Source organism: Lycium ferocissimum, chromosome 6, assembly GCF_029784015.1.
Source record: "Lycium ferocissimum isolate CSIRO_LF1 chromosome 6, AGI_CSIRO_Lferr_CH_V1, whole genome shotgun sequence".
In the NCBI taxonomy this organism is placed as follows: domain Eukaryota; kingdom Viridiplantae; phylum Streptophyta; class Magnoliopsida; order Solanales; family Solanaceae; genus Lycium; species Lycium ferocissimum.
This window is the reverse complement of record NC_081347.1, coordinates 8,278,850-8,304,115: the sequence shown is the minus strand read 5'-3', so window position 1 is coordinate 8,304,115 and position 25,266 is coordinate 8,278,850. Positions and strand designations below refer to the sequence as shown.

Here is a 25,266-nt window from a genome sequence, read left to right as displayed (position 1 = left end):
TTTAGAGAAAATATATTCTAATTAGCACATTTGCATATCTTTTTCTTTTGATTGTATCCATTAAAATGATAATAATGCACAACTATAGAATGGCTTGCGTAAATATCTTGCAAATGATATAGACTTAGATTATTAGAATGATCAGTTTATTTTTGTATAGAATGAGAGGATGATTATACAACAGAGGTATTTTTATGAGGTTAATAACAGCTTGTTTGGATTGTTTTTATATATTATTTCATAATGTATCGTATACGATATTGTATTATAGTGTATTACTTTGATAAATATTGAATAGAGCTTATTGTTTCAATCGTTACATAATGTCATGCATCAAGAATCTGAAGAATAAAGTAATAATTTTATAGAATATAGGTATATGGTAGAGTTATTAAGTAAAGTAACTGATAAAATAGGAGTATAAAATAACAAAAAAATGAGAGAAATAATAAAGGTAATGATGTGAACTATACAAGTCAACTATTATATAAAATGAGACTTTTCTTCGTTAAATAACAATGGACTAAACGATATGATTCAGTAAAATTTAATTAACAATATCCAAACAAACATCATATTTAAAGTAACAATATGATACAATATAAATGGTAACAGACATCTAAACAAGTTGTAACTATATGATGGATGGATTTACAATCCACACTCCCCTTCCTTCCACCATTTAATTCTTTGTATGGAGTCATCAAATTTGAATCAATGATTTACTAAACTATGTATATCTTTTCTTCATTGTCGCTTTCTTTAATTTATTTGACGATGATGTTCTTTTAAGTTCTATTGAGATGATCTTCAGTCCATGTATAAAGCAAAGAATCCGCGACTTTTGTAGGACAAAAAAAAAAAATTTAAACCAAACAAATACAAAAAAAAAAAAAAAAAATAAGTAGTATTAACGCACTAATTTAGTGCGTGAAAGACCAAACCGCAAAACAATGATTTGGGCTTTCACGCATTAAAATTTGTGCGTGAAAGAGCAATACTCCATAATTGCTTTGCACTAGTTATTTTTCTTCCTATTCCAAAAGTCATAAGAGAATTAGTTGTCCATATATTTATGGAAAATAATTTATAAACACTCGGTATTATACTAATCCAATTAATTATATATTCATGTGTACTTACATCTACTTAACACGAGTTCGGAACCAAAATGACTCAATAAAAAACCAAGTGAACCAAAATACCCCAACAAAAAAAAAAAGTTACAAAACTATCTTTAGCGCGGTATTTTACTGCACTAAAGAATTTTTTTTTTTCATAGCGCAGTATTTTACTGCGCTATAGCTAGCACTAAAATAAAAAAAAATTTGGTAAACTTTTTTTTTTTTTTTTTTTTGCAACACTTAGTAATCGGAGCCTACTTAGTGTTTTTTCCATACTTTGACTAATGATTAGTCGTGTGTCAAGACTCCGAAACTTCAATATTTTATATAGAACCTGATATTTTTTCTGCGTACAATAATGTAGGCTCAATACATCAAGGATACGTAGACGTTCGAATCGTCATTTTAGGGGTTCAAAAGGTGGCAAGTAAGTTTTGTTTGAAAAAACTTAGTGTTTTTTCCATACTTTGACCAACGATTAGTCGTGTGTCAAGACTCCGAAACGTCAATATTTTATATAGAACCTGATATTTTTTTCTGCGTACAATAATGTAGGCTCAATACATCAAGGATACGTAGACGTTCGGATCGTTATTTTAGGGGTTCAAAAGGTGGCCGAAGTAAGTTTTGTTTGAAAAAACTTAGTGTTTTTTCCATTCTTTGACCAACGATTAGTCGTGTGTCAAGACTTCGAAACGTCAATATTTTATATAGAACCTGATATTTTTTTCTGCGTACAATAATGTAGGCTCAATACATCAAGGATACGTAGACGTTCGGATCGTCATTTTAGGGGTTCAAAAGGTGCTCGAAGTAAGTTTTGTTTGAAAAAACTTAGTGTTTTTTCCATACTTTGACCAACGATTAGTCATGTGTCTACTTAACACGAGTCCCGAAACCTGATATTTCGGAGTCTTGACACACGACTAATCTTGACACATATTTTTTTTCTTTTGTCTCATGATGGATTCTAAGACTTAAAGCAATATCTCTGTTTTTTTCTTTTTAATTTAAAAGACCACCATTGCAGTTTGGGTTAGACATTAACTTCAACCCGGGTATTAGAAGAAATTATGTCTGTATTACTTATGCTGAAAATAAAAATACAATCAAAGAAACGGTAAAATAATTCTGAATTTTATATCGATATAATTTTCATAATTCTGGTGACCGAACTAGCTCTTAATTATATGAGCTTGCCCTCCTCCTTGGGTTTAAATTTAATATATGTATTACTTATGCCGAAAATAAAATTCTTGCGAAAACTGAAAGTTCTTGCGGACATTTATTTGATTTAGTATTTTGTTTAAGATTTTGTTGTACCTCTTAAAGATGAAAAGAGATTATAATTTTTTATCCAAGCTGAATAAATCTAAGTCATCGAATCAAATAAACCAACACCAAAAAGAGAATCAAATCATGGATACGAATTTAATTAGATATGATATTGGTATAACATTTTATAATTAAATATAAAAAAAGACCAAATCAAAGTACTAAAAATCGTACCAAATCGATCAAAATAAGTCACATCCTTAGAGTAAATAAGACAACACAAAGTTTATTGGGTTTTCCCTTCCTATGTGAAATTGGATTAATAAAACCCAATCCAATTTGGACCAGACCACTTTTGCCCAAAAAAATTCCTTTATATATAGGATCAATTTAGGTCTTATTTTCAGAACACAAGAGTGAATTCATAGCAGCCATATAGAGAGAAAAACCATGAGAGAGAAAGCAGATTTTCGTTCAGAAATTTTCTGTTACATAAAGAATTCGCTTTAAATTGTGTTTCCCAATTCGTTAACCGTTGGATCGTGCTGAAATTTGAACATCAACATCTGGTTCTTCAATTTCAACAATGGAGATCGGATTTTATGGTCTGTAGCTCCAGTTTTCGAGTACAAACAGTAGCTCATTTTTGGGGGTGATTTCTCTCTTTTCTTCACTAGTTGGTGCTATCTTTTATGTATTGTTGCTCAGTGCTTGGCTTTGTTGTTGTAGCCATTTGGAGAACATTGTTGTAACTCTTGTTGATTATAGTGGAGCTTTTGTGGGCCGGATGTCCCGTGGATATTTCCTCTTCACCTTGAAGGGGTTTTACCATGTAAATTTGGTGTTTCTTGCATTCGATTTACTTTTGCTTGCTTTGCTATTTTATTGTTGGTATAGCTGCTGCTCGGATTTCTATTTGTGATAGTGTTTATTGTCTTCTCTTGGTTCAAATAGTGTGGAAAGTTTTGACTTGGGTATTTCTTCCGTTCTTACCTCGTCGTGCAATTTGGTTATTGCTTGTTTCTTCCTAACAAAGTGGTATCAAAGCTTGTGGTTGTATTTGGTTGTGTTGATCATCTATTTGAATGATGGAGGCAAATATGAGCAAGATGGTTTTTTTAAAAGGCAGTAGTTACCATATTTGGAAACGCAAGATGAAAGATATTCTATTTGTCAAGAAATTACATTTACCTGTGTTTGCTTCTAAGAAACCCGAGTCTATTGAAGATGAGGATTGGAAATTTGAGCACTTACAGGTTTATGGCTATATTAGGCAATGGGTTGAAGATAATGTTCGAAATCATATTGCGAATGAGACAAATGCTAAAAGCTTGTGGGAAAAGCTCGAGACACTTTATGCTTCAAGATCGGTAATAATAAGTTGTTCCTACTGAAACAATTGATATATATTAGATACAAAGAGGGCAGTCCTATTTCTGATCATATAAATGATTTTTAGGGTGTCCTTGATCAGCTGTCTGAAATGGGTGTCAAGTTTGATGAAGAAATACAGGGACTTTGGCTTCTTAATACCCTGCCAAACTCTTGGAAAACTCTTCGAGTTTCTTTGACTAATTCTGCTCCCAGTGATGATGTAACTATGGAATATGCTAAGAGTGGTGTTTTGAATGAAGAGATGAGAAGAAGATCTCAAACTTCATCTTCTTCAACTTCACACTCCGATGTTTTGGTTACTGAAGACAAGGGGAGAAGTAACTTCAGAGGTCAAAATGCCATAGGCAAAAGTAGAAGCAAGTCAAGATCCTCCAGGTACAAGAATCTTACATGTGACTAATGTCACTAGAAAGGGCACATTAAGAAACATTGCTACAAGTTTAAGAGAGACCAGAAAAAGCAAAAGAAAGATGGAGATAATGAAAAATGTGTTGCTATTGTTGCTGAAAATGATCTTCTTTTTACTTGTGGTAAAAATGATATCAATCTTATTTGTGATGAGTCTACCTGGTTCGTGGATTCAGGTGCCACTTCTCATGTCACGCCAAAGAAGGAATTATTTTCTTCTTACACTCCTGGTAATTTTGGAATGTTACGAACGGGCAATGATAGTGAGGTTGAGGTATTTGATATTGGCATAGTTTACTTGAAAAGTAAGAATGGTTCTAGGTTGGTTCTTAACAATGTCAAGCATGCTCCAGATGTTCGTCTGAATTTGATTTCTGTAGGAAAGCTTGATGATGAGGTTTATGATCAAACCGTTGGTGGTGGCTAGTGGAAGCTTCTTAGAGGTTCAATGATTGTGGCTCGAGGTAACAAGATATCTGACTTGTACTTATTTCAGGGCTCCATTTGTAGTGACTCAGTAAATCTGGTGGAGGATGATACTTCATCAAAGTTATGGCATAGAAGGCTGAGTCATATGAGCGAGAAGAGGATTGATAATTTGGCTAAGTAGAATTTGCTTTCTGGAGTGAAACAAGCAAATTTAAAGAGATGTGTTCATTGCTTAGCCAGGAAACAGAAAAGAGTTTCTTTTCAGAGTCATTCACCTTCAAAAAAGCTGGATTTGCTGGAGTTGGTACATTCTGATTTATGTGGTCCTTTTAAAGTAAGCTCTGGTGGTGGTGCACTTTACTTTGTGACTTTTATTGATGATCATTCTCGCAAACTCTGGGTATTTCCTTTAAAGTCTAAAGATCAAGTACTTGATGTATTCAAGACTTTTCTGGCCTTGGTTGAGAGACATACAGGGAAGAAACTAAAATGAGTCCGCTCAGACAATGGTGGTGAATACATTGGTCCTTTTGATAATTATTGTAGACATCAGGGTATTCGGCATCAGAAAACTCCTCCAAAGACTCCTCAGTTAAATAGTTTAGCAGAGAGGATGAACATAACTCTAGTTGAGAGGGTTAAATGTTTGCTTTCAGATGCTAAGTTGCCAGATTCATTTTGGGCAGAAGCACTTAATACTGCTACTTATGTTATCAATTTATCTCCTATTGATGCTTTGGATGGTGATGTCCCTGACAGAGTTGGGTTTGGTAAGGATGTCTCTTATGCTCATCTGAGAGTCTTCGGGTGTAAGGCTTTTGTGTATGTTCCTAAGGATGAGAGGTCAAAGCTGAAAGCTAAAACTAGGCAATGTATCTTCATTGGTTATGGTCATGACGAATTTGGCTATCGTTTCTATGATCCAATTGAGAAGAAACTTGTTAGAAGTCGTGATGTCATGTTCTTTGAAGACCAGACAATTGAAGATTTTGAAAAAGCTGAAAAGGTTGATTCTCAGAGCAATGAGAGCTTAGTTGATATTGATCCAGTTTCTGTGACTGTTGCACCTAAAGAAAATCTTCAAATAATGAAGATCAAGTTGATAATGAAGATAATGATCATGTTCAGAATGACCAGCATGATGTTGTTGATGCTCCAGTGGAAGATGATGTGGTTGGCCAAAGAACCCCGCTATTGATGCTTCAGAAAGTTCTCTCAGAAGATGTATTAAAGAGAAAGTACCTTCATCTCGTTATTCTCCCAATGAGTTTGTACTCTTGACTGATGGGGGAGAACCTGAAAGTTTTGATGAGGCCATGAATAGTGAAGGAAAAAAAAAGGTGGTTTGATGCTACGCAAGATGAGATTAAATCCTTGCATGATAATCGTACATTTGATCTGATTAAGCTTCCTAGAGATAGAAAAGCTTTGAAAAACATGTGGGTTTTCAGGGTGAAACATGAAAATGGTAACCCCGGGGCCGCGGTACAAGGCTAGATTGGTTGTCAAGGGCTTTAATCAGAAGAAGGGAGTTGATTTTGATGAAATCTTTTCTCCAGTTGTGAAGATGTCATCCATTCAGGTTGTTCTGGGCTTGACTGCAAGTCTAGATTTAGAGTGTTGCTTGATAGTCGGGATGGCAATTTCCTCCACATAGTCGGGAGGGGGAGAATTGTTGGGTTTTTGGATTTTCCCTTCCTATGTGGAATTGGATTAGAAAATCCAATCCAATTTGGACCAGGCCACTTTTGCCCCAAAAAATTCCTCTATATATATGATCAATTTATGTCTTATTTTTAGAACACAAGAGTGAATTCATAGCGGCCATATAGAGAGAAAAACGTGAGAGAGAAAACATATTTTCGTCCAGAAATTTTCTGCTACAAAGAGTCCGCTTTAAATTGTGTTTCCTAATTCGTTAACCGTTGGATCGTGCTGAAATTTGAACTGGAGGTTCTCAACATCTGGTTCTTCAATTTCAACGATAAAGATCGGATTTTTTGGTCTGTAGCTCCAGTTTTCAAGTACGAACAGTAGCTCGTTTTGGGGGGTGATTTCTCTCTTTTCTTCACTAGTTTTGGTGCTATCTTTTATGTATTGTTGCTCCGTGCTTGGCTTTGTTGTTGTAGTCATTTGGAGGATATTGTTGTAACTCTTGTTGATTATAGTGGAGCTTTTGTGGGCTGGAGGTCCCGTGAATATTTTCTCTTCACCTTGAAGGGGTTTTACCACGTAAATTTGGTGTCTCTTGCATTCAATTTATTTTTGCTTGCTTTGCTATTTTATTGTTGGTATAGCTGCTGCTCGGATTTCCATTTGTGCTAGTGTTTATTGTCTTCTTTTGGTTCAAATAGTACGAGAAGTTTTGACTTGGGTATTTCTTCCGTTATTACCTCGTCGTGCAATTTGGTTATTGTTTGTTTCTTCCCAACAAAGTTTAGTGCATTAAATAAAATGTGCTAAGTCTAGAGGAGGGAGGGATGGTTAGGTGTTCTCCAAAAGAACATGCATATAAGTTGTCTCCTATTTATCAATTAGCAATTAGGCGACTCCCAAAAGTACTTGATTACACACATCTAACTTCTTAATATAATACACTTAAATTCTTAATATAATAAATACACTTACCAAATAAACATAAAAGCAAATTGATACCAATAAAGAATTTAAAATTTATAAATATCGTAAATAATTGATTTTCATAAGTTACGATTCTTTTTCTCTTTTCCTTCTCCCACCCTTTTATGTAATAAAGAATTATGTAAATCAAATACTACTTAATTTTGTAACAACTTACTAAGTAATATTTCCACACCCCCCCCCCCCCTCCCGAAATCATAAGCTTACTAATATTTCCCCTTGAAATTACCAACTTACTAATATTTTTTTAATTTAACAACATACAATTTAGCAATTATGTGAAAAGGAATGAAAATAACACTAAAGTACCACGCCTCCTGTATATAAACCATTATTCTTTACCAGATTTTCATCCTTAATTCAATTCAATTCAATTCATGTGACAACCAGATGAAGAGAACTCACAACAATAAATGAGGGGAGGGCAAGGAATTCATTCAATGTCAACAATGAAAATATTATAATCGTAGTCCTTTTTTTATTTGCTTATGAAATCTCTACTCAGATTAAAGTTTTGTATGCAAAAATATTGGTCTTCTTTTATCTCAGATCCCTAGTTTACTCATGCTCATATCATATATAGTATAAAAAAACCTCTAGTTTCCTTCCCTCTCTGGCCTGTTCATGCATTTCTAATTCTTTTGACAATCAAATCAGTTTTATTTCTTAATAAAAAAGAAGAATAAAACCTCCAAACAGAATCAATTGATGCATACAAATTTTAAACTGGGAAGAGATTTTTTTCTTAGACAAATGAAAGAAGTATGATTCCAATACTTTCATGGTTGTCATTGATTTGCACAAACAAGTTATCAGATGAACTACGTAAACTTATCATCTATTTCACCAAGTCCATCATGTTAATTTCACGAGTGGTCGCCCGTTGTATCACTAAAGTCATATAAAATTATCTTTTGTTCATTAAAGTCAACGAAGTTTACTTAGTGTTTTCTAGAAAAGATATATTCTGATTAGTACATTTCCTAATAAAACTGCAACCACATGAAGGTTATATAATCCGGTAACCTAACGAGTTATGATATGAGTATTCCTCCTCAGATTAGAATATTAAGCACATTTATTTTTCAATAAATAATAGTCTGGTGTATGCAGAGTTGCATACTACTGCATAGAGTCCATGTAAAGTTGTTGCTGTTATTTTACAATTATTAAGACCGTGCTGGTTGTATATATAATATATGTATGCTCATGCAGACTGAATATAATACTTATTCCCTCTTAGATGAGTAGGCATATTGTTCAAATTTCTCAAAATATTGTTGCACTACAGATTCTCCAAAAATATACCTGTCATTATTTTTAAAGAATCCGGACAACATAAATTTATGATTATAAAGAAGGAAGGTCCCAAGTAAATATTTACTTGTATAATGTTGTTTTGAGGACAATGTATTTCTCTTTCTAATAACTTCTTGAAAATATCTTCTATTTTTGGTAGACAATTAGGTACAAATTAAGTTTTTTCTTACAGAGACTTCTCGTAAGAGAACAAGTAAGGATGTTAAATGGGAGGATCAAAATGAGTCAAGTTAATAAACGAATTATAGTTCAACCTGTTCAAAATTTATCTGGATCAAAACGGGTTAGATCAATAGACTAATATATTTCCCTCTTATGAGTCGTTTGGTAGGAGAGATTGGATGGGATGAGATTACTAATAACATGAGATTGGGATTATCACATGTTTGGTTGGTGGGATAACTCCTTTAATATCCCACCCAATCTCATTTATATGAGATAAAAGATGGGACAAATTATTCCATATAAAGGGTGAGATAAGTTATCACATTCTATCTCACTAAATCCCATCTATATGGAATAGCTTATCCTACCGAATGAACCCATGACAAGTGAAGTTACGTTACTCCTTCAACAACAATTACTGAATTAGGCATGATGACCTATTGAAACGAGTCAAGTGGTCAACAATCCTAACTTGCTCAATTTTCCACGTACTCTTCTAATCAACGTGGCAGCATTTCGTTCTCTGATTCAAAGCCAATAAAAGACGTAACAAATTTCTCTCTTTTTCTACATCTCGCAAATATAAATACTATAGAACACAAATTAAAGCAACTCGTTAAAAGAGCTGAAGAAACCATATCATAGTAGACAAAATAAAATGCAGCCAGCTAAAGAGAAAACAGCTGATGCGACAGCCTCAGCAAAGTCTGGCATGGAGAAGACCAAGGCCACCATTGAAGAAAAGGTATATACAGTCAAATCTTGTTTCGTTTGTTTGAATATTTTTTATATATATAAATATTATTATATAGTCATATAATATAACATAATGAAAATTGGTGTCGAATAAGATTGGATCATTATGATAAAATACTGTTATAAAGGATGGCTCTAATAAAAAGTTCGAACTGAACACTAAACTTAGTCGTTTTAATTTGTGAACTCCAATTGTTATTCTTGTTTTTAGGAAAAAGGGTCATCATTTACTCTTTTACTATTGAAAAAAGTTTAATACATTGCTCTTCGTTATACTATCGATCGGTTCATATATGTCTTTAATGTTATACTATCGTTCATATATGCTCTTAACGCTATAAAGTGGCTCAAATTACTTTGTCTTTCTGCTGTTAACCCCGTTTATTTTAGCCAAAATGTGCATGCCAACTTACCACGCACCAACTCGATCTTCTTCTTCCGCCACTAGCCAAAGTCATCAATGCCTTTATCATATGTAATAAACTCTAGTAATTTGCAACATTTTTAACAGGGGGAGAGAATGACAACGTTGAAGAACGAGACGACAACAGATAAGAAAGATGACGTGATTGGAGGTGGAGGGCCGGTGGTTTTTGACCATCCGACTTGCAAGACTCAAGATCCTTCTTTTCCTTGCTGATGGAGCTAGCATTGGCTTGTATTCTATCACTATATCCATCATTATATAACGACAATAAATCTCATTTTATGTAACATTGATATGATTTAATGTGATCGCGTTGTAGTCTTTTCATTTCCTTTTTTGCTTGTTATTTAATAATTTTATTTTATCTTTTGTCTATCTTTTTTACAATAATTGTATTTCCTATCTTATTTTTGTTTATGATATTCTAGATTTATTCTTCCTATTGCTCGTATATGTACGACAGAAAAAGTATATACATTTATCTAAATATTTGACCAGAACAGCAACTAACTATGGCTCTTGGCCCAGACTTATACGTCCTAGGCATAGGGAGATCAGAGCAACAGGGAATGCCTAGACGACATTTTATCAAAATAATACACTCTAATACAATACGACACGAAACTATATGTAACAACCATCCAAATAAGCCTAATTCCACAACAATGAGGATGCTTGGTGTTTGTTTTGTCCATAACATGTGATAAATTATATCGGGAAAAGTTAAGCCGTCAGATCGTGGTAATGAATGGCTGTGATGAATAACAAGTTTTGTAACTACAAGCTGCGAAGAGAAAAGTTAAAAATAAGGAGGCTGTTTAATTAAGAAATTAAATCAAGATATTCTATCATTTGTTCAAGATGTACAAAAGGCTGCAACACATAAAAATAGTAAATACCTTTGCAATAATGACAAAGATCTTGGTGTTCTTGACTATCTTTGGACACTTACCACCTAAGAAGCTTAAATATACAATAATTATGAAGCATAAAATAATTGACAACTTCAAATCGACCCTAACCAGGCTAAGCATACAACTCAAACTGTCCCTTTCTAAATGAGTAGTGATAGTAATGTTCATTTTAATTGGAAAGAGATAATTTATTAATTGGATCTAAGTTACCATGTTCAAGAAAAAGAATGAAGCTTGAGAAATGAAACACTTCTGAAACAAGATGTTTGAACAAAAATCCATTTCTTCAAAAGGGAAACTAATGCAGTTGTTCAATATCTTCCATTACATCGGACCAAGAAGATATAAGGGATCTCACACGGCTAGTCGGCGAGATTACTTTTTTCTAATTGGTATACATAGATTATACACATGTTATATATAGATTATACGTTGGCGAGCTGTTTCTAATTTAAGTTGTTGGGTGAACGGCTATTAGGTTAATTCTTCAAAATATATATAATCACTTAATACATTAATCAACGCCCTCAAAGAAGCATCACCCGGCACAGAAGATGAGAAGTCCATCTACCGTTTCATTATCTAACTTGTGAAACAACTCAAATTGACCCGGATAAAAGATAGGTCAGCTTTGATCCCAACCTTTGTTGCTGACCCAACCCATTAAAATTCAGGTGAGTTGGGCGGCTATACATTCAGGGGTCGTTTGGTTGGTAGGATGAGATAAATAAGGATAACTTGTGGGATTACTTATCCCACCTTCCATATGGAATAGCTAATCCCATCATTTTAGTACATATGGTGGGGATAAAATAATTCTGGGACTAATTAATATCAGTAACTAAACATTTAGTAGGATAAAATAATCTCACGCGTTATTCGGGATTATTATCCTTAATTATCCCACCAACCAAACGAATCCTTATGGATCAAAATTCTCCATGCAGAAGTATTGAGAAGCTCTTCTATTCCCTACGTTGTTAATTAGCTAGCTTTGCAGTTGGAACATCTCTTATATCATCTTTTAATGTATTCAAATATTTCCCACTCGGTTTGTGTTGATATACCCACGTCTTAACGGGAGCAAATTGTGATACTTTTTATTGTACTCGCGCGTGGTAATTACAAATTGTTTAACTCTCTTGGGACATGGATTCTATGCTGGTTACCGCTTTTGAATGAAGACAATATGTCATACTCCCTCTGTCCCATATTACTTGTTCACTTTCCTTTTTGCACGTCCCTTAAGAAATCATAAATAAAAGATGTATTTTACTACCTTACCCCTATCTCTCCAATAAACACATTCTAGTCAATATTGACTATTTTCAAGAACATTTAATACTAAGGGTAAGATGAAAAAAAAATTAATTTTATTTTGATTTTATAAATGAACAAGTAATTTGGAATATATATTTATAGTAATGTGGCCAAAGAATATGGGACGGGGGAGTACAAGTGTAGCTTCTATAAATTGCATAGAACAACCATTAATAAAGCCACACTTTAAAAACTATTTAAGAATCCTCGTACTACCTAGCTTAGCTAACAACTTTTCAACCATGACAAAGACATAGTAAAATAAAACAAAGATAAATTAGTGAAGATACTGCAATTGTCTTATGCAAACACATTGCACCTGTATGGTGACTAAAAAGTTTTAAACATTTATTTTTCATAGTTTTTCTAGCAGCAGAATTGTAGTAGAGAAGTCCATGCCTAGGCCTTTGCTTGATTCCCCATCTTCGGATATGGAAGCCTTTATTCACAAAACATAAAAGGAAAAATTTGAGCCAGCAATAGAAAGACATAGAGCACTTTTTTTTTTATGTCAAAAAAAGTTTTTTACTGGCAAGATTTTACAAGAAACAGCTATTATTACATCATTAAGCTTTTGTTGATCTAGTTGTCGGTAACTTATCCGGGGTTTTTTTGCATATCAGACGGCTAAAATCATACATGTACATATTTTGGCACTCTTAACTCTATGCTATTGACAATATCTTGTGCATTAGCAAATAGATAAAGAGCCATCAAAAATCCAGTTTTATCTGATATCTAACGTAACGTGTATATCGAATAAATAGGTTCACATGCTGTTTTACCAAATCAATTCTCTTTCCCCTATTACTATTCAAAGTCATCAACACTTTCACCAATCGTCTATGTAATAAATTCTGGCTTAAAACATTTTTAACAGGGGAGAGCATGACAACGTTGAAGAAAGAGACAGCAAAAGATAAGAAAGATGACGTGATTGGAGGTGGTGGGCCCGTGGTTTCCAACCATCCGACAGCCAAGGCTCAAGATCCCACTTTTCCATGCTGATCGAGCTAGCATTGGCTTGTCCTTGTTTTCATTTTATCTTATCTTTATTACAATAATTTTATTCCTTACCTTATTTATGTTTATGATATTGTAGGTTTATTCTTCATATTGTTGGTATATATGTAATGATGGTAAAATGTATAGTACTATCCAGGGGCGAATTTAGGAAATAAATTTGAGGCACGTGAATACATAGTCTCTTCGTAAAACTAGATATTTTATGTATATATTTTTAAAAATTGCTATAATATTACCTGCTGGAACACATGTTAGAAGAAGGCTAAATGGTACACTTGGTTGGAGGTTGAGTTATTTACCTAGAGGACTTAGGAATCAATTCTCACTAAACACACTTTTTTCCCTCTTTTTCTTAGTGGTGAACTCATATTCTAAAAATCTTAAATTCGCCTCTGATACTATCTATCTGAATATTTTATTTATCAAAATAATATGATCTAATATGATACGACATGATACATTATGAAATGATACCTAACAATCATCTAAATAAGCTGATTTCCACAACAATGAGGATGTTTGTCCACAATATGTACTAAATTATGTCAGGAAAAGTTAAGCCATCGGATCGTGGTAATGAATGGTTGTGATGAGTAGGGGTGGCAAAATGGGTAAAATTAATGATTATCCGCCCGACCTAACCCATTTAAAATGGGTTGGATACCCAACTAATTTAAAATAGATCCAATACGAGTCAATCATATTATCCACTTAAAATATGGGTAAACCCATGGGTTATCCACCAACTACACTCCCCTCAAGCTAATTATACATTAGTACTTAGTACATCATAGAAAGTTCTGGGAGTCTAGATTAAAAAAAAATTAATTAATTTTTATTTTTTGTTTTTAAATATTTAATTTTTAATTTTTATTGATTTTGTCTTAGAATCTTAGCTTATTTGGTTTTTAGCTTGTCTTGTCATCCAACTATTCGTGAATTCATGGATAATATGGTTATCCATATTATTTGTGGGTTAACTCGTTTTTTATCCTTGTAAAATATTGGGGGGGGGGGGGGGGTCGGATAATTGACCTGTTTTGATTTAACCCATTTTCGACCGATTCATATCCGACTCGACCGGCCCGTTTGCCATCCTAGCGATGAGTAACAAGTTTTGTACCTACAAGATGTGAAGGGAAAAGTTAAAAGATAAGGAGGCTGTTTAAGAAATTAAATCAAGATATTCTACATCATTTATTCAAGATGTACAAATTACAAAAGGATGTGACACATAAAAATAGTAAATACTTTTGCAATAGCTGGTTAAACCTGACGATAGACACGAAAATAATGATAAAAGATCTTGGTTTTCTTGACCATCTTTGGATACTTACAACCTAAGGGCTCGTTTGGTACAAGGGATAAGGATAAATAATCCCGGGATTATATTTGAGATGAATTTATTCCACGTTTGGTTGGGATAAAATGGTGGTATAAATATCCCGAAATTGTACTGTTATTTTATCTCTGTGGGAGGGTAGAATAACTAATCCCAAGATAAGTTATCCTGGGAATTCCAACCAAACGACCCCTAAGTGATTATATCTATCTTGAAGAATTAACCAAATAGTCGTTCACCCAACAACTTAAATTAGAAACAGGTTGCAAACGTATAATCTATATATAATATGTGTACTAATTAGAAAAAGTAAATCCGGCCGACTAGCCGTGTAAAGATCCCTTATATCTTCTAGGTCCGATGTAATGGAAGATATTGAACAACTGCATTAGTTGCCCTTTCGAAGAAATGGATTTTTGTTCAAACATCTTGAAACAAGCGTTTCATTTCTCAAGCTTCATTCTTTTTCTTGAACATGGTAACTTAGATCCAATTAATAAATTATCTCTTTCCAAGTAAATGAATATTACTATCACTACTCATTTAGAAAGGGACAGTTTTGAGTTGTATGCTTAGCCTGGTTAGGGTCAATTTTGAATTCACTTATTTTATGCTTCATAATTATTGTATATTTAAGCTTCTTAGGGGTTGTTTGGTTGGTAGGATGGGATAAATAAGGATATCCTGGGATTAGTTATCCCACCTTTCATATGGAATAGCTAATCTGCCCATTTTAGTACAAATGGTGGGGATAAAATAATTCTAGGACTAATTAATACCAGTAACTAAACGCAGGATAAAATAATTGTTACACCTCGTGTTTTCGTGCGTTGTCGTATTGTAAGGTTTCTAACATGGTAAGAGGTATTTTTTTTTTGAGGTATTTAAATAGTATGATAGTCGTACGTTAAGTTTTGAAGTCAAATGAGTTGTGATACGGAAGTCGACAAAGGTCGTCGCAAGTTACGTCTGTAAATTTCACTGAAATTTGGGTCAGATGTGAAAGAGCTTTTCTCTCAATATACTTGGAGTTATGGGGTGATCCACCTATCAAATCGAAGGTCTACGAGTCTAGTTTCCAGCGCACTTAACCGTTTATCGATACGACATCCGAGTAGAGAGAAATTCACATTTCCGTACAAGGGTGCAAACTGCCACAGGGCAGTGGGCCCAACGTAAGTGATATAAATAGAGCCCCCAACGTTTTAGGCCCTCGTTTTCATCAATATTAAACCCTAGAACAGCCCTTATACTCTCCCAAATTTATTCTCCATCAATCACAACTAAGTTCAAAGGCAAATCAAGTGATTACAACATAAGGAATCACATGACAATCATAGAATCGTAGATTTCTCGTTGTTTCGATTTTCGGAAGAAAGCTTCATCTTGAAATAACTTAAGTTGCAGAGTATTATTCAACTTTTGAGGTATGATTTAACCTTCTCTTCATCTCTTTGAGCCTTACAAGTAATTAAACCTAGAAATTAGGTAGAAACCCCATAGAATAAGCTTTTGCAATTCTTATGAACTCTTATGGACTTGGCTTGATTGTTGGGTTGTTTTATATAGTTTTAACATGTTGCTTGGAGTTATGGTGGTATGGATAGGATGGTACTGATGACGGGGAGTAGGAAAGTAAAATTTTGTAGCGTTTTGCGGGAAAATTGAGCTACAAAAGAGCCTACGAACTTATGCCCGCGAGTTGCTTGCTTAAATGTCTAAGTGAAGATTTTCATGAGCTATGAGTTTGATTTTGATCTTGAATAGTTCTTTTTGTGTAGGTAGTCGTTCATAAGGCATTCAAGGACCCGGAAGACGCGTATAGCTCTATCAACGAGGTATGTAGGGTCCTTCTTTAGATCTTTCGGCGTGACTAGAACTCGAATGAACGTTTATTGGATTGTTTCATCGAATTAGAACTACTCCACTTCAAATTGATAAATATGATTAAATCTGCCCTTTTCTCATGAATAACTCACATCGAAGAAGATTTAAGTATTCTCATCCTTCCTTGTTAGTCGGCTTCAAAGAGAATTAAAATTCTTTTGTTCGTTCTTTTTCGGACGTTCATATTGATCATGGTTACTGCTAGCTTGAACATGATGTCTACTTCAAACAAATCCATACTACGTAACTTCCATGTTTCTTGTGTTGGTTGTCTCATAATTGGAAACCAAAGGATGTAGGGACAATAACGATAGTCGAAGGATAACGACGATAGGTCACTTCGACTCTTGTCATGATATCTCTTCTGAGGTTGGTCATATATATATATATGTTTATTTTCATTACCGAGCCGCGCTATAGTCGGCCGGGTAGGCACTTATATGTGCATCTAGACATGTTTCTTCTTTACCGAGTCGTGCTGTAGGCGGCCGGGTAGGCACGTGGCTGTGCATCGCCACGCGATCGATTAGGCGAGAGATGATGTTGTGATGATGAGCTCACCCCACGGAGGATTTATTATTATTGTTATATGATATGATATATTTACCTCCACGATGAGGAATGATTTTACGAGCACGCATTTACATTTATGTTGTGGTTATGGTCGCCCTCAGTGGCTTTGAACAGAGTTTCAGGTTGTTTGTAAATCTCTTCTCATATTATTTACATTATTTGTGCTTGTGCTCACCGCCCTACATATTTAGTACATATTTCGTACTGACGCCTTTTGTGCGCTGTGTTCATGCCCACAGGTGCTGATAGACAGGCCAGCGTGCCTCCGCAGTAGGACACCGAGTTCAGCGGTTGAGTGTCGCACTCCACTTCTTCGGAGTTTCTGGTTGTGATTCTATAGGTACAGATGCATATGTATATGCATTGTTTTGAGGTATGTCGGGGCCCTATCCCGACCTGTTGATATTGTGTTGCTCTTTTAGAGGCTTGCAGACCAGTTGTCAGTATATATATGTTTTGCTTGGCCTTGTCGGCCCCCTGTACAGTTGGCATGACCGTGATATAGTCTTATTGGTCTTGGCTATATATATATATATATATATATATATATATATATATATATATATATATATATATAGGTTGTTGTTGGGTTCTTTCTCGCATGCGAGATTATACATTTGGTTCTTGTTAGTGTCATATTACAGCCTTGTCGGCCTATTATTCATGTTACATGTCACAGATGCCATGGTTGGTTCGCTCGAGCCTTCAGCTGCTGAGTGCCGGCCACACTCCCCAAGGTTGGTGGGTGACAAACTTGGTATCAGAGCAGGTCTGTCCTAGGGAGGCTGCAAGCCGTATCTAGTAAGTCTTGATTATGGGTGTGTTGTGCACCACACTTATAAACAGGAGGCTACAGGATATGTAGGAAAAATTCCTTTCTTCTTGATCTAGATCGTGCGATAGAGCTGATCCGTAAGTGTTCACTTCTAAACTTTATTTTTTTATATTCTCAGTGATGCCTACCACTGCTAGACGACAGGCGGCTATGCAATTTATACAGAGATTGGATGACGAGGTGGGGGGAGGCATCAGTCAGGCGCCGCCTGCTAATTTGGATCAGCGTGAGCCTCAGAACGAGGCTGACTCTCAGGCTTTTGGAGCGAAGACCTCCGCCCCGCTCTTGGGGGGGGGAAGAAGCGATATACCTCCGGTTTTCTCCTCTCGTTGCACACGATCGGGATTTGGATATGCGGGAGCGCGGTGCGGTTATTGACTAGGCTGTGGCCTCTCGAAGCCCACGCGTCGAAGCTCCGGATACGGGTGACGGACGGTGAGTGCAAGGGCACGAGCCGTTTACTTGTCACCTCCGGGAGTACGGGGACAAACCGAATGCGTCCCGGGATTTCTTAGATCGTATACGGCGGACTGCGAGGCTTATGCGGGCTGCGTGCGAGTCGGTAGAGCTTTTACTGCTTATAGAGGGTACGCGGGATGTTGCTATAGATTGGTACGAGACACGGAAGCCCGATCCAGGGACCCCGTGCTCCACCGGCGACATGGAGAGAATTTTACGAGGCATTTATGCGGCGGTATCTACCTATTGAAGTTCGTCGTGCCCGACGGGGGATTGATTTACCGTTTGGAGCAAGGTAATATGAGTGTTAGGGAATATAGCATGCGGTTGGCTGTGGCCGGATGCGAATACGCTCTTGTTGTAGCGTGTATGTCCCGTCGAGTGTCTGGTTCGTGGGTGGTTTAGGACCGCGTTTGATCAATGAGTGTGCCACGAGTACACTTCGGGAATGGATATTGCTGGCATCACGAGGCACATGCACGAACTTAGAGGATCGTAAGAGACGACGACGGGATAGAGATCGGTATAAGAGAGACTGCGTCTGCGAGTGATTCGGGAATTTCGGGAGAGGTGGACCTAGGCGCGAGTTTTCTAGACGTTCATCTTATACGGCGACCGGTGCACCACGCGGTTCAAGGTCGGCGACATGATTGGACCGCTTATTACGGTCGGGGTCAGAGTCAAAGTTCGCGGACATCAGGCCCGTAGTTTAGAGGTGAGTTTAGCCAGACCAGGCCTCCGGTGCCCCGTTGTGATCGATGCGGTAGGGCTCATTTGGGGATGTGTCATCAGGGTGCTGATGTATTTTATGCGTGTGGACAGCCAGGTCATGTTATGAGATATTGTCCGAGGGGAGGCGGAGGTGGTATGGCTCAGCCAACAACATTTGTAGTGGCTTCTTCTTCTTCAATGCGCCCGCCGCCGGGGGGGGGGGACATCGACGGCGGGGGTAGAGGGCGAGGAGGGGAGGGTGTACGGTTCGGGCGGTCAGCAGAATCGTATATATGCATTATCGGGCCGTCAGGACTTAGAGTCATCTCCGGATGTGGTTACAGGTATATTATCCGTCTTTTCCACTAATATGTATGCCTTGATAGATCCCGATTCTACATTGTCGTATATTTCTCCGTTCGTTGCTAGCAAGTGTAATAAAGGGCTTAAATTATTACGTAAGTCATTTGAGGTATCTACACCCGTGGGTGAGCCTGTGATAGTTAGACGGGTATATCGAGATTGCAATGTGATGATTTATGACCGCCATACGTTAGTTGATTTGCATGAACTGTAGATGGTTGATTTTGATATTATTATGGGTATGGATTGGTTGGCTTCTTATCATGCTAATGTAGATTGCCGGACGAAGATTGTTTATTTTAATTTTCCAGGCGAGCCTGTTATTGAGTGGAAGGGCAATGTTGCGGCGCGCGAGGAAGTTTATTTCTTACCTTAAGGCTCGGAAGATGATTGCAAAAGGATATATTTACCATCTGGTGCGAGTGCAGGATGTGGAGGCGGAACCTCCAACTCTTCAATCGATTCCTGTTGTTAATGAATTCCCCGATGTATTTCCTGATGAACTTCTTGGCCTTCCTCCAGAAAGGGAAATTGACTTTGCTATTGATGTACTTCCAGATACTCAGCCTATATTATTCCTCCGTATAGAATGGCCCCTGCTGAATTAAAAGAATTGAAAGCTCAGTTGAAGGATCTTCTGGATAATGGTTTTATCGAGCCCGATTTCTCCATGGGGTGCACCTTTCGTTTGTTCGTAATAAATACGGTTCGTTGAGAATGTGTATTGATTACCGTTAGCTCAACAAGGTGACTATTAAGAACAAGTACCCTCCCCGAATCGATGATTTATTTGATCAGCTACAGGACACGAAGTACTTTTCTCAGATCGATCTTCTATTTGGGCATCACCAGTTGTGAGCCAAAGAGCAAGATATCCCAAAGACGATTTTTCGGACCAGATATGGCCATTATGAATTCCTTGTCATGTCCTTCGGTCTCACTAATGCGCCAGCAGTTTTTATGGATTTAATGAATCGGGTCTTCAAGCCATTTCTTGACATCTTTGTGATTATGTTCATTGATGATATTCTAATATACTCTAGGTCAGAAGCAGAACATGCATATCATTTGCGAGTCGTATTGCAGATGCTGCAACATCATAGGTTGTATGCTAAATTCTCTAAATGCGAGTTTTGGTTGAATTCGGTGGCGTTTCTTGGACATATCGTCTCAGATGAGGGTATCAAGGTGGATGGTCAGAAGATCGAGGCAGTAAAGAATTGGCCGAGGCCTACAACTGCTATGGAAGTTCGTAGTTTCTTGAGCTTAGCTGGCTATTATCGGAAGTTTGTGGAGAATTTCTATTCTATTGCTGCACCCTTGACGAAATTGACACATAAAGCAACTAAGTTTCAATGGTCTGATGCTTGTGAAAAGAGCTTTCAGGAATTGAAGAGTCGACTAACGTCGGCGCACGTTACGGCACTTCTGAGGATACGAAGGTTATGTGGTGTACTGTGATGCATCGAGGGTTGGATTGGGGTGTGTTTTGATGCAGCACGGCAAGGTTATAGCATATGCTTCAAGGCAATTGAGGAAGCACGAGCAGAACTACCCAACTCATGATCTCGAGTTGGCAGCCGTTATAGCCCTGAAAATATGGTGTCATTATCTTTATGGAGTTCATGTTGATATTTACACAGATCATAAGAGTTTGCAGTATATATTCAAGCAAAAATAGCATAACTTGAGACAACAAAGGTGGCTAGAATTACTGAAGGACTGTGATGTTGATATCTTATACCATCCGGGAAAGGCGAACGTCGTAGCTGATGCGTCCATGGGCAGTTTGAAACATGTGGAAGCTGATAAGCTAGAAATGACCAAGGATCTATATAGATTGTCCAGTCTGAGTGTGCGGTTACTTGACACAGGTGACGAGGGTGTTGTGGTTCAAGAAGCTGCGGAGTCATCGTTAGTAGCTGAAGTAAAAGCACGACAGTTTGAAGATCCCGAATTGGTTAAGATCAAGGCATCTCTTCTCAGAAAAAGCAATTGTTCGAGATATCAGATGACGGAGTTCTTAAATATATAGGTCAATGGTGTGTACCTAATGTTGGGGAACTTCTGCAAGCAAATTATGATGGAGATTCACCAGTCTCGGTATTCGGTTCATCCCGGTTCTACTAAGATGTACCTCGACCTTCATCAGTTATATTAGTGGAATGGCATGAAAAATGACATTGCTATGTTTATGGCTCAGTGTCCAAATTGTCAGCAGGTTAAGGTTGAACACCAGAAACCTGGTGGATTGCTTCAGAATATCGAGATCCCAACATGTAAGTGGGAAGCTATTAATATGGACTTTATTATAGGATTGCCCAGTTCTCGTCTAAAGTTCGATTCCATCTGGATTATTATGGACGAACATAAAATCAGCCCGAACCACTTTTTGCACTCGTCGAACTACGTACGCGCGTTAAAGATTATGCCGATTGTATATTAAAGAGATAGTTCGATTACATGGAGTTCCGGTTTCTATCATATCTGACAGAGGTACGCAGTTTACAGCTAATTTCTGGAGATCTTTCCAAGAAGGGTTAGGTACTCATATTAGTCTTAGCACAGCTTTCCATCCACAGACAGACGGACAGGCCGAACGTACTATTCAGATGCTCGAGGATATGTTACGAGCCTGTGTATTGGACTTCAAAGGAAGCTGGGAAGATCATTTGCCACTTATTAAGTTTGCCTACAATAATAGCTACCACTCTAGTATACAGATGGCGCCATATGAGGCTTTATACGGGCGGAAGTGCAGGTCCCCTATTGTTTGGTTTGATGTCGGTGAAACAAAGTTAATAGGACCTGAGTTGGTGCAACAAGCGGTAGAGAAAGTTAAGTTAATTCAAGAAAGGTTATTGACTGCTCAGAGCGGACAGAAGTCATACTCAGATAACCGACGTAGAGATCTGAAGTTTGCCGTGGGAGATTGGGTATTTTTGAAGGTATCGCCTATGAAAGGCATAATGAGATTTGGCAAGAAAGGCAAGCTTAGCCCCAGGTATGTCGGGCCGTATCAGATCGTGCAGAGAATTGCCCAAGTTTCTTATAAACTTGATTTGCCACCAGAGCTAGAGGCAGTCCATCCGGTATTTCATGTCTCCATGCTTCGTAAATGCTTAGGCGATCCTTCTCGTATCACCCCTATTGAGGATATTCAAGTTACTGAGGACTTGTCGTATGAGGAAGTTCCTGTTGCCATCTTAGAACGTCAAGTTCGTAAATTGCGAACTAAAGAGATAGCTTCGGTTAAGGTATTGTGGCGGAATAATAATGTAGAAGAGATGACGTGGGAGGCAGAAGAAGATATGAAAGCCCGATACCCCCATTTGTTCCAATCTTCAGGTTTACATTGACATTTCTGTACTATGACACTTCCTTTCTTATTTCTATTTCTCAGGCTATATATATATATATATATATATATATATATATATATATATATATATATATGTTGCGTTAGGTGCTATTGCTGAGTCAGGTGCAGCGAGTACATCCCGGACCACGGTAGATGACAGTTAAGGTGAGTTATGGCTAACTTATTTTGATTTCTGCATACTTAGATGGTCGTGTGAGGCCAAATTGCGATTGTTATGGTTGTGTGGCCCTGTGTGGCTTTGGATGTTGGTTTGAGCTGCTTGACAGGTTTTGGATAGTCCTGTTTACAGAGGAAACTCTGCCGAAATTTTTAAAAATTTTGAGAGAGTTGAGATATCCCTCAACATTCGAGGACGAATATTTTTAAGGGAGGAAGGATGTTACACCTCGTGTTTTCGTGCGTTGTCGTATCGTAAGGTTACTAACATGGTAAGAAGGTATTTTAGGTTTTTTTTTTTTAGGTATTTAAATAGTATGATAGTAGTACGTTAAGTTTTGAAGTCAAATGAGTTGTGATACGGAAGTCGACAAAGGTCGTCGCAAGTTACGTCTGTAAATTTCACTGAAATTTGGGTCAGATGTGAAAAAGCTTTTCTCTCAATATACTTGGAGTTATGGGGTGATCCACCTATCAAATTGAAGGTCTACGAGTCTAGTTTCCAGCGCATTTAATCGTTTATTGATACGACATCCGAGTAGAGAGAAATTCACATTTCCGTACAAGGGTGCAAACTGCCACAGGGCAGTGGGCCCAACTTAAGTAATATAAATAGAGCCCCCAACGTTTTAGGCCCTCATTTTCATCAATATTAAACCCTAGAACAGCCCTTATACTCTCCCAAATTTATTCTCCATCAATCACAACTAAGTTCAAAGGCAAATCAAGTGATTACAACATAAGGAATCACATGACAATCATAGAATCGTAGATTTCTCGTTGTTTCGATTTTCGGAAGAAAGCTTCATCTTGAAATAACTTAAGTTGCAGAGTATTATTCAACTTTTGAGGTATGATTTAACCTTCTCTTCATCTCTTTGAGCCTTACAAGTAATTAAACCTAGAAATTTGGTGAAAACCCCATAGAATAAGCTTTTGCAATTCTTATGAACTCTTATGGACTTGGGTTGATTGTTGGGCTGTTTTATATAGTTTTAACATGTTGCTTGGAGTTATGGTGGTATGTATAGGATGGTACTGATGACGGGGAGTAGGAAAGTAAAATTTCGTAGCGTTTTGCGAGAAAATTGAGCTACAAAAGAGCCTACGAACTTATGCTCGCGAGTTGTTTGCTTAAATGTCTAAGTGAAGATTTTCATGAGCTATGAGTTTGATTTTGATCTTGAATAGTTCGTTTTGTGTAGGTAGTCGTTCATAAGGTATTCAAGGACCCGGAAGACGCGTATAGCTCTATCAACGAGGTATGTAGGGTCCTTCTTTATATCTTTTGGCGTGACTAGAACTCGAATGAACGTTTATTGGATTGTTTCATCGAATTCGAATTGCTCCACTTCAAATTGATAAATATGATTAAATCTGCCCTTTTCTCATGAATAACTCACATCGAAGAAGATTTAAGTATTCTCATCCTTCCTTGTTCGTCGCTCAAAGAGAATTAAAATTCTTTTGTTCATTCTTTTTTCGACGTTCATATTGATCATGGTTACTGATAGCTTGAACATGATGTCTACTTCAAACAAATCCATACTACGTAACTTTCATATTTCTTGTGCTGGTTGTCTCATAATTGGAAACCAAAGGATGTAGGGACAATAATGATAGTCGAAGGATAACGACGATAGGTCACTTTGACTCTTGTCATGATATCTCTTCTGAGGTTGGTCTTGCATTGCACTTATATATGTGTGTTTATTTTCATTACCGATCCGCGCTATAGTCGGCCGGGTAGGCACTTATATGTGCACCTAGACATGTTTCTTCTTTACCGAGCCATGCTGTAGGCGGCCGGGTAGGCACGTAGGGCGTGCATCGCCACCGACAAGGCGAGAGATGATGTTGTGATGATGAGCTCACCCCACGAGAGGGATTTATTATTATTGTTATATGATATGATATATATACCTCCACAAAGGAGGAATGATTTTACGAGCACGCATTTACATTTATGTTGTGGTTATGGTCGCCCTCAGTGGCTTTAAACAGAGTTTCAGGTTGTTTGTAAATCTCTTCTCATATTATTTACATTATTTGTGCTTGTGCTTACCGCCCTACATATTTCGTACTGATGCCTTTTGTGCGCTGTGTTCATGCCCACAGGTGCTGATAGACAGGCCGGCGTGCCTCCGCAGTAGGACACCGAGATCAGCGGTTGAGTATCGCACTCCACTTCTTCGCAGTTCTTGGTTGTGAGTCTATAGGTACGTATACATATGTATATGTATAGTTTTGAGGTATGTCGGGGCCCTATCCCGACCTCGTTGATATTGTGTTGCTCTTTTAGAGGCTTGCGGACCGCCTGTCGCATATATATATGTTTTGCTTGGCCTTGTCGGCCCCC

General features: G+C 37.1%; 2 long non-coding RNA genes across 2 annotated transcripts; both read left to right on the top strand.

The window, feature by feature from the left end:
• Positions 1–15,780: 15,780 nt before the first annotated feature.
• LOC132060612 (uncharacterized) lies at positions 15,781–17,356 on the top strand. The gene is made up of 3 exons (XR_009415962.1): positions 15,781–15,968; positions 16,323–16,379; positions 17,241–17,356. It is a non-coding gene; the product is annotated as an uncharacterized LOC132060612 (long non-coding RNA).
• Positions 17,357–23,512: 6,156 nt separating this feature from the next.
• Positions 23,513–25,155, top strand: LOC132060611 (uncharacterized). Its single transcript, XR_009415961.1, has 3 exons — positions 23,513–23,758; positions 24,113–24,169; positions 25,026–25,155. It is a non-coding gene; the product is annotated as an uncharacterized LOC132060611 (long non-coding RNA).
• Positions 25,156–25,266: the final 111 nt, after the last annotated feature.